This window comes from Nicotiana attenuata, unplaced genomic scaffold (assembly GCF_001879085.1).
Source record: "Nicotiana attenuata strain UT unplaced genomic scaffold, NIATTr2, whole genome shotgun sequence".
Taxonomy (NCBI): domain Eukaryota; kingdom Viridiplantae; phylum Streptophyta; class Magnoliopsida; order Solanales; family Solanaceae; genus Nicotiana; species Nicotiana attenuata.
Genome location: NW_017673549.1, coordinates 93,691 through 103,787, shown reverse-complemented (window position 1 = coordinate 103,787; position 10,097 = coordinate 93,691). Strand labels below are relative to the sequence as shown.

At 33.3% G+C, this 10,097-nt stretch overlaps 1 pseudogene; it reads left to right on the top strand.

The window, feature by feature from the left end:
* The first annotated feature begins 1,289 nt into the window (after positions 1 to 1,289).
* On the top strand, positions 1,290 to 8,220 carry LOC109216695 (annotated as a pseudogene).
* Positions 8,221 to 10,097: the final 1,877 nt, after the last annotated feature.

The following is a 10,097-nucleotide window of genomic DNA, read 5'->3' as shown; positions in this document are numbered from 1 at the left end:
CTATTGACCCGACATCGAATGAGCCGAGGGAAACATTGTCGGATCCAGATAACGAAGGCCGAAATATTCGTACGGTTCGGATATCACAGCAGAATCTTCGCAATGTATCCAATGAGAATCCGGTTATTAGCAAATCATGAAGATTTTTTTAACCTTTATAGAATTGTATCTAAGATAAGACTCACCCTACTACTATTAAGGGGGTCTGATTATTTGTAAAGCACAATCGTAACACGCATCCAAAACAATACTTGTTATTTTCTCTAAAAGTTCTTATTCAACTGTGTTTTTATACTGATCAAGGGCAATTCTGTTCCAAGAGTGTTTTAAAGCCCAAGGTTATCATTGCTCGATTCGTGTGTTTGAATTCAATTTATCATACTTTATCCAATTGTGATTCAATTTATTCTATTGTCCAAACTTAATTCACATATTCCACTTCAAATCAATTGTTATCTGATTTGAGGAGAAACAAATTTATAATATATATACTAGAATGAATTTTACCATTTCATCAATAATAACTAAGAAATGAATGTAGTATTCAAAATAAAAATTACATGATTAATAGAGCTGAGAGCAAAGTCGTGTCAATCTCATTGAAACCCCAACTTCGATTTCAAAACTTTGATCGAGCTTTTATCATCGAAACTAATCGAGTCGAGCTGAGAGGAGATCTATACAGTCGAAGTTCCGATTTGAAACTTTTTCTTTCCTTTGAATTTTCGATTTCATTCAGTGTGACATGGTGATTATTATTCCACATTGAGTTATTAGTAATTCCACGTACAAAAGAGTAGAGTTAAACAACATAACATAAATAAACTTTGATTTCCTTAATCTCGCTCTATAACATACTGAATCCTTTCTCTCTTCTGCCCAACTCCTAGTAGACTGGAAATTTCAGAACAATCATTTCTTCACGCGCCGCCGTTGCTCAGAAATTGGGCTCATGGAACGACGGCGTTGAGCAGGCACTCTGAGAAACCTGACTCCCTTAAACTCCTTCGTATCACTTAGGCCAACATTTCACCTCGCCGAATGATACAACACCGACGGGGTTTGAATTTTTCGAATGGATTGTGCAGTTGGGATAAGAGCCTTCAGTTGAAAGTAGAGATTTCCGAACCACATGTCCACAAATGGGCTTGCTAGATTATTCCCTCTCCTGGTAAATCTCTCTCTTTTTTTTTTTTGCTCCTTTCTTTTTGGTAATGTACAATTATGGCTACGCTTGTTGGCGGAATTAATATATTTTAACTTGACGAAGCCAAAATATAAATGTTATAATGGTATTGGAAAGGTTAGTTTGAATAGGTCAAGAATTCTTTATTAGATTTTGAACAGTTAATTATAAATTCAAAATTATTTGACAGTGTTTTGTGATAATGCATGTTAAGTGGAAATAGTGTCAAACATTTTGGACAGCATTGAGAAAAAGTGGTTGGATGTAAAATATTGGTATGGAGAAAGATTGGTAGCTTCATTTTCCACATATTAGTGCTTGTTTAGGGCCAAGCTTCTGCTTATCGTGAAATACACTTTTTGTATAAGTGCTTTCTCGGAAAAAAATTCTTTATGACTTTGAGCAACAATTTTATTTTTGGCACAAACTTTTCAAAAAGTGATCTTAAAGTGTCAAATTAACGAATGAGGACATAAAAAAGATTTACTTAATAGTTAATATCTATTGAACAAGTAGATAAACATTTCAAAATATTTATTATGGAAAGACTATGATAAAGGTTTTTCACATTATAATTGAAATAAAATTGAAAAGTACTTTTTTACTGTTTCTAATTTGTTTAAATATGTCAAAAATTATTCAATGAAATTATAACAGTATGCACCCCGAAAAATCAGAAATTCTATCCATAAAAGTAAAAAGAGAAACACTGATACATTAGGAAGAATTGTGTTTAAGAACAACTTTTGCTTCCGCTTTGGGGAGAAGTTCATTTTTTCAGCTTCTCAATCTAACCTCTACTAAAAGCATTTTTTTTCCTCCTAAAGCTTTGCCAAACACCTCACTTTGAGAAAAAAAAACACTTTTCGCCCTGGAAAGCTTGAGCCAAAGAAGCTACTAATCGTATCACTTGTGCATTGCTTAGTTCTTTTTATAAAGAAAATGAACGGTTGTGCCCGGGCTTAGCTTTGCGCAACCTCGGTACCGAACGACATCCCCAGCAATAATATTACCCGGTAACTTTTCTTCACCAAGGCTTAGGCATTGCTGTGAATTTAGTTTCTAAAAAAGTGCTTATTAGAATGCTATCTTTAAGAAAAGCTACAAGTTTTACTAAAAAAAAAAGTGTTAGTTCTAAAAAAAAATTGCTTTATAGATATGCTATCTTTAAGAGAAAAGCTACAAGTTTTTACTAAAAAAGTTACTTGCCAACACGCAACGCTCTAAATTATCTTTTATGCATTATTTTAACCTGCCTTGAAAAATCTTGCTCATTTAGCTTTTCTTATCAATGCTTAATAGGAGATGACCTTGGTGGTACGGGTGCAGTGATACTGAAAGAGGGGTATGGGGGGAAGATTTCAAGGAAGTTAATTCTATTCTCGTCAAAAATGATTATCTGGCGTTGAGTTCTCATTTCCAGCAGTTTCAAAGGCTGCAAGCAACAGGCATTCTAAATTTTACGCCTCTTCAGCTTTGAGTTTATTGAAATGAATTTTTATGATGTTATTATGACAGTTGACTAATTTGTTTGTGGTTGTATTCAGCCAGTCAAAAAGCATGGGATGCGGTCAAGAAGGTTCTGCACTAATATGTGGTTATACAAGTTATCATCGATCATTTAAGAGTCATCCTGCTGAGTTGAAGAGTAAGAGGTATTGTCTTCTTCATTGTCAACCCTTTGAGGTGTAAAATTAGACTTAGTAACTAGCTTAATTGGAAACCTATTCTATCAGTTAAAACATACTAAGTTAAAATCCAAGGAGCATGTAATGCGATTCGCCGGACATTCCTTATTTCCTTGTGGATGTAAATGCAATAGCTTAGGAATTTTAATTATGAGTCAGAGAACTCCGAAGCACTTTTTTTTTTTTTTTTGTGTTTCTTAATTGACTCTTTATATTTAGAGAGCAAAGTTCACTATTTCTATCCTACAATTTGTTACTGTTAGCTGTACGATTAGAGAATGTTCTATGATCTTTATAGTGATTTTTGAAATCAACATATTGGATGTGTTGGTTTCCATGCTCCTTCGTCATAGTTAATGATGAAATCTTTAATAAATTTAGACTGCCTATAGTAGATAATGAATGTCTTGCCTGTTTGTATAGATTGCTCAGCGGATTTTCCTGCCAATAAAAGGCATCTTTCTTGAATCCTTTGTGTCTAATTAACCCCCAGGTTTTGACAAGGCAACCTTGTTTTTCTAGCATCTTACACCCTGTATCCTAGCTTCGATTACATTCAACTTTCTCATAAAAGCGAATTCAATTTGCCCCCAAACATGCTAATCCACTCAAGAAATTCTTAAGAAAAGGGCAATTGGATATTTGCTTATAGTAGTATGTATCTTTCCTTTCTGCTTTTGATTCTGCGTTCTCGTTGGGGCTGCGGGTAGGGGAGAAATTTCATAAATAGATGTATGGATGTAAGAGATTGCCACAAAAGTGGGAGTTTGAATTGACTCATAATCTATTTTAGAACAGGCAGAAAACAATAGTTGGCATGAAATAACATGGGTATTAGTAGTGGTAGCTAGAAGCTGAAATTGGTTATTCGTTAATCTCTAAAGCAAGAATTTATGATTTTGGCTGTGATAGTTGTGTGGCCGGTTAATCAATATTTCTGGGGTTTGAATTTCAAAAATTGATATTGCATCATTTCAAGTTGATGGGCAAACTGATTTGTTTTCTATTTTCAACAATAATTAGCAGGTTTATTTTCCGACGATAACAAGAGGAGGGAGGGAGGGAGGGATCATGAAAAATGAACTTTTTCCTGCCACATATTCTTCTTTGCGGGAAATGGAAAATGACAATGTCATTTTTATTGATAAATTTGACAATCCAGCCTGCACGTCAACAAGCGCAAACCGTCCTCCTCACTCCAAATTGACTTTTTAGGAAAGTAAGAAGCACATCCTTGTGTTTGTATGTGAAAGGAGGACTCTCCCAGAAGAATTTATGACTACCAAGAGTAAAAAGAATAAAAAAGAAACTACCAATTTATCAGATTGTTTTCTGAATGTTTCTGTACAACTATAGAAATTCGATTTGACGTGTTTACTCTTTTTAGGCTAAAGACGATATTCATTTTTTTGTTTATCAAAATTAAAGTTATCATATCTTGCTGCAAAATATTCTCAAAATTGGGAACCAGTTGGGTCACTAACTTGCAGGTGATGGACTTACTAAATCATATCCGTACTATTTGTTCCCTCTATTCTTATACTGCTAGAAATGCTGTAGTACGTATTTTAAAGTTTCTTAATCATCATCTAGGACGTTGCATAATAATAAGAATGCGTTGGGTTATTCATCGTTATTTGGAATGTTTTTAACCTAGTGAGAGGTTCTAAATTGAGATTATTAAATTATGGAAAAAAGCTGCACATGTACATTTTTACAGTGAATAAACTGATTCAAACTGGATGCCTTATCTCGCTCTGTATTTTACATATTATGGATTGCCTTCTTTTGTTCCAACAGGCTTTGTTCAGCCAACAATGCCTTTATGACAGCCGTGGCAAATTGTGTAGGTGCTCCTAGCCAAAGGCAGTCAACCTTCAATAGATAAAGAGTTGCCGTTTTTTTGAATGCCCTGAACATGCATCAATCGTTTGCATGCGTATAAAACGAACGTAGCTAGAAACAAAAAAGCATAGCTGTTTTTTGTTTTATCAACATGTGGAACATATGCGCCATCTTAATGAGTTAGCTTAATGATAAATTTTTCATTGGTTTTCTACTTTCAAGGGTGTATTCTGTATTTCCATTGGTATATTTTTGTGTTTTTAACAGAACTAATTGCCCAATGAAGAAAAAGGTTGTCATTACTGACAGGTGAGTGATGATCGGAATTTTTCACTCTTATCAATTTCTTCTGAGCCTGGCATTGATCAAGAAAAAACTTTGAAAAAGAAGGAAGAAAAAGAAGTAAAAAATAAGGGAAAGAATAAAAGAGAGGGCACCAAATCAAATTTGTAATGACCATACAAGAATTGCATTTCGTAGTAGCTTCTTGTGTGATCATTTTAGCTGTCAAAGATGGAGCGGTGATGGATGTGTTAGGAATTGCTGGAGCATTTATGATAAATTGATTTAAATTCTTTTTGCAAGTACTTAATTTTGTTCTTGTTTACCAGCTTGTTTAGTATGGATGGAGACTTTGCACCACTAATTGACCTTGTGAAACTCCGCAAGAAGCATCGGTTTTTGTTGGCAATTGATGATGTAAGTCCTTAAACTTCTGGTAAGAAAAACTCAGAGTTTTATCTTATTTATTCCTTCAAATCTTACTTTGGCTCTAGATACTTACTTTTCTCCCCGATAAACATCCATTTGTTTCTTCATGGGGCAGAATAGCGCTAATGAAATAGTCATAGATTCAGAATTATAATCTCCATGTTCATACTTGAGTCCTATGTCTCTTTGACATTTCGTCCTTTAAATTGTAATAGTTTATGGATTGCGCATTTATTTCTATATATTGTTGATTTTTTACAAAAATTTGATAAGGAAATTTCTACTTATTGCTTAAAATTGATTCGACTATGATATGCTTTAATATATAAAGGAATTCTGCTCTCTTTTTTTCCCACTCAACTTTAGGGCTCATGCAACATTTGTTGTGTGACAAAATGGTGGTGCTGCAGCAGAGTTGTTCAACTGCGCAAATTGATGTGGATATTTTGCATGGGTACTCTGAGTAAGGCAGCAGGCTGCCACGGTGGATTCATAGCATGCAGGTATTACTCTAAAAAGAATAGTAGAATGTACATAGTGTGTATGATATTATGATATACACACCACATAAATTCTTTTTTATGTTACTTCCGGAGAAGATCGCATGGGTCTCCTAAATCTAATCCTCAGTTGATTAATTTGTTAAAAACACTAGAGTCTTCAGTTTAGAAGCAGTACCTTGTTTTTCTACTGCTATGAGTTCTAAGATTGAAATCAGGGCAGTTGAACATCATTTGGGGCCAGTTCTTCCTTCATTAATCAGAATCTAAAAATAGAACTTGTACCAGATGATTTTTCTTACCTTTCGTGGATCTTACGCAAGCTCTTTGGCTTCTGGAATTTTGGATCTATACCTCTAAGTTCAAATAGAAATTCTTCTCCACAAAAGTGATTTCTCTCCTTTATGTTTTTGGCTGCTTATTTTATTACACTAGGAGTTCTTTATCAACCAGCAGGAATATGTTAGTAAAGATGGACCAGCGCTCTCTTTTATGAGATTCAAAATCCTTAATGATACTAAGATCTTTGACTTTTATGCAACAATTTAAGAAGTGCATTTACTGTTATTTTCGATTGGAATTGTCGTTTAATCTTCTCTTTTTTTGGGGTTGAAATGCTAAATGAACAGCAAGAAATGGAAGCAATTGATACAATCCAGGGGCCGCTCTTTCATATTTTCAACTTCTACCCCAGTGCCATAATTGCTGCTGCACATGGTAAATCTACCAAGTGGAATGGACATTTCATCATTGCTTTATTTGAGGTCATTGGTGAACAGAAAAATGTTTTGAATAACCGTGGTTGCTACTAGTGGCAGATTTGTGTGGACGTTAGACAAAAATGTTAGTGTTTCTCATTACCATAGTTATTAACAAGATCCTTTTCATTATTCTGCTTGTCACAAGTAAAGCAAAAATAAAATAAAATATCTTTAGAAATATGAGGAGCAAAAAACCTGAACTAGGTAGAAATTGAGACTGGTACAAAATTTTCCTATTTTACATTTTGATGTGGCTTATTTCTACATTATCAATTGATGTAACTTATGCAGCTGCTGTATTGTGGCAAAAAAAGAGATGTGGCGTAGACGAGCTAATATGGAACAGGGTTCAAGATTTCCGCGACCTGACGGGATTCCCGTTACAAGTCCCATCATTTCCCTTATAGTGGGAAGTGAAGCAACAGCCTTGAAAGCTAGCAGGTTTCCCTCGTCTTTTGAGCGTGTCTGTCTTTCTGTTTGTCTCCTATTTTAATCTGTTCCCAAAGATCTCATTTTTGCTAAACAGGCATCTTTGGAATTTGGCTTCCACATAACTGCAATAAGACCTCCAACAGTGGCCCCCAACTCATGCAGTTTGTTGCTTTTGTATAGCTTTCTGGTATGTTAGTGATCACTTTGTTTGTAATATCATCCTCTTCATGGCAATTTTTGTTGAATCAGTTTTCTGTTTAATCTGGTCTCCTGATTTTTTTCAAGTGGGACTTTGGGTGCTTTTCTTGCATTAGGTAGTTCTGCTTAAAGAATTTTTTGATGTAGCTATGCTTGACTTATACATATCATATAAGGTTATTGTGGTTTGTTTGTATCTTGCTTCACCCCTAGCCAAGAGATAAAGTTCACAAAATAGAGGATGTGCAGTCACCTTGGCCTATACCATGAGCTATCCTATAACTTCTAACACAAAACCACCTTCCTTTTTTAAGAAAATTCCGGTCCTAATAATGCATAGCAATGGTTCCATTTGGTTTGGTTGCAAAGTTAGTACATCGATACTATCGGTAATTTTGAGGTAGTATAAAGCTACTTTTTGGAATTTTACTCAGCTTAATCAAACATGGTTGAAATTTGAAAGGTTGTTTTCATGTGCAAATTTTTCTTTCTGAAGGTATGAGGTAAAGTATTGTTGCAGTTTTTGGGTTGATTCAGTTGGCCAGTTTCAGGATATTATTAAAACTTTGATCCATACTTCCCCTCAGAATGCATATATGTACACACAGAAAGATATATATTCAACTTTTCTAATTTTTCTTTTTTACCTTTCTTATGAACATTATTACTTTCGTCAGGTTAAGGATAACTCTCAGTGCAGCTCACACATTAGATGATTTAAAGAAATCTCAACAGCTGCGCTGTCCCAATGTGTCAACTTCAGCGAGATTGGATTCTACTGCACAACTGGAATGCCCGCCTTTAGTTCATTACTTGTGTTGGATAATTTGTATGGTCGTATCATGCAGTTGGTAGGAATTAACCAAAGTGTTCGTGACATTTTTCCTGGTATTAATTAATGGTGCTACCCACAGCCGATGAATTCAGCAGTTGTAATTCAAATAGTTGACCTGCACCTATTGGAGAATACAGTGTTTGATATTTTTTGTTGTAAAAAATTATACAGTAATTACTAATATGAAAATCTAAGTAGTTTAATTACAAAGTTCTATTTTTAAGGCAGTGAGTGTGTCATTCAGTTACCTACCAAATGTGAATGAAGCTGAATTAAACAATGTATTCATGGGCACTACTCAACGGAACTCAATGGTCTAAACCAAAACATATTAAAATATCCTTAAACGTCTTTCAATAAAATTCATATAATAATGAGACACAGAAAAGCTTGCATGGCTTTGATCTAGTGGTGAGAGCACAACAACATGATGTGTGGGTTAGGAGCACGTCATGTATTGAACTCACGCATACAAAAATATTGGTATTAAATGAGGGATTTTTTGAATATATACAAAAACTTATTTATCCCGTTTTAGCTATGTTTTTCTATTTACAGAAAGTAACTAATTTTTTTACAAAATATATACAAATTCTATTAACTCACTCAATCGAACATTTACCAAATTTTTAAAAATTTAATTTTTTTTTATTAATATAATATACGTCTACTATATTAGTTATAAAAGCACGAATTATTTATGCTAAATGTCTGAGCAACTAAAATATTCTTGATATATTGATCGACTTTTATGCCCTTAAATATTTGCATAATTTAAAGATCTAGTTATAAATTTGAGTGATGAAATTTCTTTTTGATTTAAATCTTACATATGCCGACCCTACAAAGTTGCTAGATGCTGACATGTCATCAGAACGAATACGTTCTTCCTCTTACCCACACAAGTGACACAGCATTGCATGTCAATTATCTACAACCACAATGCATGAAACCCAACTCCATCTCCTAATAATAATGGTTAACTTGCACTATATCTATATTATCTATCTATATTATTATAAAAGCATGAAAAAAATGTTGGATTATAAAAAATAATCTTTAATATTAAGCATAATAACTCACAATAAAAGGACATCGGAATTCTTAGACATTAGCATTGTAATCATATTAGTTTTAGGATATACTTCTTAAAAATTTCTATTACTAATTTAATTTGAAAACGTATTATATTGTCCAAATCATTTAGAAACAGGAGAGCCTATAAGTATTATGTCCTAAAACTAATAGGATTACAAGATTAATGTCAAGAATTTCGATTATGTCCTTTTATTGTGAGTTATTATGTTTAATATTATAAGGTTATTTTTGTAAAACCGACATTGTATTCATGCTTTTATAATAATAAATATATATAGGCTCTCCTGTTTCTAAATGGATTTGGACAATATAATACGTTTTCAAATTAAATTAGTAATAGAAATTTTTTAAGAAGTATATCCTAAAACTAATATTATTACAATGCTAATGTCTAGAATTCCGATGTCCTTTTATTGTGAGTTATTATGCTTAATATTAAAGATTATTTTTATAATCCAACATTTTATTCATGCTTTTATAATAATATAGATAGATAGATATAGATATAGTGCAAGTTAACCATTATTATTAGGAGATGGAGTTGGGTTTCATGCATTGTGGTTGTAGATAATTGACATGCAATGCTGTGTCACTTGTGTGGGTAAGAGGAAGAACGTATTCGTTCTGATGACATGTCAGCATCTAGCAACTTTGTAGGGTCGGCATATGTAAGATTTAAATCAAAAAAGAATTTCATCACTCAAATTTATAACTAGATCTTTAAATTATGCAAATATTTAAGGGCATAAAAGTCGATCAATATATCAAGAATATTTTAGTTGCTCAGACATTTAGCATAAATAATTCGTGCTTTTATAATAATATAGTAGACGTATATTATAT